Below are 3,147 nucleotides of genomic sequence, written 5' to 3' on the forward strand. Positions count from 1 at the left end.
GGAATCTACTTGATGGCACTTAACAACAACAACAACATATGGTCTCCATGAGTCATAATCAACTCCACAGCAGTGGGTATAGTGTGTGTGTGTGTGTGTGTGTGTGTGTGTGTGTGTGTGTTTACTGTCATCCTTAAGGAAACAGATCACAGGATCTTTCTTTTGTGGTCATTGGGTTAGTTTGAACCACCCCTTTTAGGTTAGAGGTGGAACACAAACTATGCATTACTGTTCATTTATTTATTACACCTAACTTTGTTTATTACACTTAACAACAACAACAACCTAAAAAGTTCAAAATATAATGCTAGAATTTCTGGGTTTTAGTAAGAAAGAAGATGCGGTTCTCACCCTCAAGGATCTCATTTGATAAAATTTTAGTCAAGTATATCTAATAGATACAAGATGAAGCCAATTGTTAAGTGCCATAGTTGGTACCAACTCACAGCGACCCTGTGTAAGGTTTCCAAGGAATGCCTGGTAAGTCTGAGTTGCTGACCTTGCATTTCAACCCAACTTTATGATCAAGGGCTTATCCTACAGTGCCACTATAAAAAATATATATATATTCACCAAGAAAAGATGAATAAATTGAGACATTACTACTTTAAAACGGTACTCGTGCAAAAACAGTGAATTTGAACCTAAAGACAAAAGGCAAAAAGCCAATCTGTACTCAACCAATAACCTTGTACATACTCAGTCTTACATCAAAAATAACCTGAATGTTCAAGGGTTGAAGTGTTAACTCCAGCCAAATTCCTCATCCTTTAAAATTACCCTGCTGTGATGAGGCAATACAGAGGTCACATACCATTTCAGCTGCAATAGCAAAGCTCAGTGGGAAGTAAAGAATGAAATCGTTCCCTACTTATCTCTAGATCCTCTGTCTAGATTTCTGAGAAACCACACTATGGTAGCAAATATAGCTTAGTAATGATTTTTCAGAATCAACACATGAAGGTTAAGACAGGAGAGAAAAGGTGCACAAGGATTGTTTACCATTTTTACACAATAAAGGTGCATCCCAACAATGTACACAGGAGACTGACTACCTGAGATTAATATTGGCAGCGATACTCCAGAGGACACAGAGAGCTCATTTAATATCAAATGCATGTCTGATTTTTCTCTTCTTTTAAAGCCACATAGAAGGTATGCCCAAGGCAAAGACACATAAATACTGGTAAATCACCATTTTACTTAAAATACATTTATTTTCTTTTCAACTCTATATAGCTTACTTTTGTAAAAGCAAAACTTTCATCAAATAGAAACTTCAGTGAGCCAAAAAATGTATTTTTGAATAATGCCAAATATTAAGACTTTTCTTGATAAGAAGTTACATTCTGTTTAAACACAATGTGTGGCACTATGGGATAAGCCCTGGACAGCTAATGAAAAGCTCAGGAGTTTAAACCCACCAGCTACTCCTCACAAACCGTATCTAGCATCACTATGAGTAGGAATTCACTTAATGATCCTTAACAGTAACAACAACATTTAAATACTAAAAGATGAATGCAAAAGAAATAACTTTGCTCTGTGTGTGAGATTTAGCTGGAAGAATGCAAGGAATATACACAAAAGGCCAATATTTTCACATTGAGTGCAGACACCTCATTTCCACTCCCAATTCCTATCACTCTTCATTTTACTCTCACATTGCAGCATAGCATAAATATAGTTGTTGTGGTTGTTGTTATTATGTGCCGTAGACTCGGTTCCAATTCATGGTGACCCTGTACAGGGTTTCTGAGGCTGTCAATACAGAGGATCTTAAAATGCTGAGTGCCTCTAAATTTACCCATAATTTTAAGATCTCTGCGACACTAAAACAACAGATATAAAAGCTGATTCTTTAAGTATTAAAATGGGATGAAATTCAGTCATTATATTCTTTAAATATATAGTGCATTTTCTCATAAATCACAATTCAACATATACTGCTGTTGTTTTTGTTGTTAAATGCCCTAGAGTTGGGTCCAAATCATAGCAAGCCTGTATAAAGTTTCCAAAAAGCAGCTGGTAACTTTGAACCACCGACCTTGTGGTTAAAACTGACCTTTCAGTTGAGTGATTATTCTACAAAGCCACACCAAGATATCCTTTATATATTAAAAAAGAGAAAATCATTTAAAAAATCACAGAGAATTATGAATATGACCTAAATTTTATAATCTTTATTATCAGAAATGTGAAATTGTGAGATAGCAGTGTATGATATGCTTGAACAACTCAATAATTAGTTTCATATGCCATTCTTACACTTGATAATGAAGTGTGTCATTTTAAATCTGATTCCGGAATTCAAAATAATATGGTTACTTTCTAAGATTATACCGTCAGTTTGTTTCAGAAAAAATAAAATTGTGGAGATCTCATTTAAAATGCCATGGTATTGTCTACTTTTCTTTGTAATAATCTTCCTAAACTATATGTGAATCAGCATGTTAAATTATTCAGCATGAAACTAAATTTGAGAATTAATTAAAACAGAGAAGAGTCCGTTCTGAGTACTAGTGCCTAAAGAATAAACTACCTTGACAGAATTTGCCCTTGACTGCAGTTGTACCGTTCAACGGTAACACCAAAATTAACAGTTTATGCCTTTTAGAGCCAAAAAATAAACAACCATGCTTTTTAACAAAGTAGAGTATAATGAATTTTTCTTTTAGAGAGGAATTCAAAGTAGTGAAAGTTGAATATACTTTGGACCAAATTCCTAATTCACCTTTCACTGTATAATTGGGGCAACTTGCTTAAATCTCCGAGCTTCATGTTTCCATCAGCTATTAAGTGGTAATAAAATATATTTTGTTTTGTTTTTTACTTTATTATGCTGACTAAAAGAAATGAAAAGCAGTCAACTTAATACCTGTAATATTGTTCTTATTAAATGCCTTAGAGTTGATTCTGACTCATAGTTAACTATGTACTATGTATAGGGTTTCCAAGGCTTTTAAAATCTTTGCAGAAGCAGAAAGCCTCATCTTTCTCCTTCAGAGTGACTGGCAGGCTTGAACCACCAACCTTGTGGTTCAAATTCTACTTCTTATCCTATAGAGCCACTGAGCTCCCTGAAATACTGTTGTTGTTTAGTGCTGATGAGTCATTCCAACTCATGGCAACTCTATATCTGGTTTC

The sequence above is a fragment of the Chrysochloris asiatica genome, unplaced genomic scaffold (genome assembly GCF_000296735.1).
Source record: "Chrysochloris asiatica unplaced genomic scaffold, ChrAsi1.0 scaffold00149, whole genome shotgun sequence".
Classification (NCBI taxonomy): Eukaryota; Metazoa; Chordata; class Mammalia; order Afrosoricida; family Chrysochloridae; genus Chrysochloris; species Chrysochloris asiatica.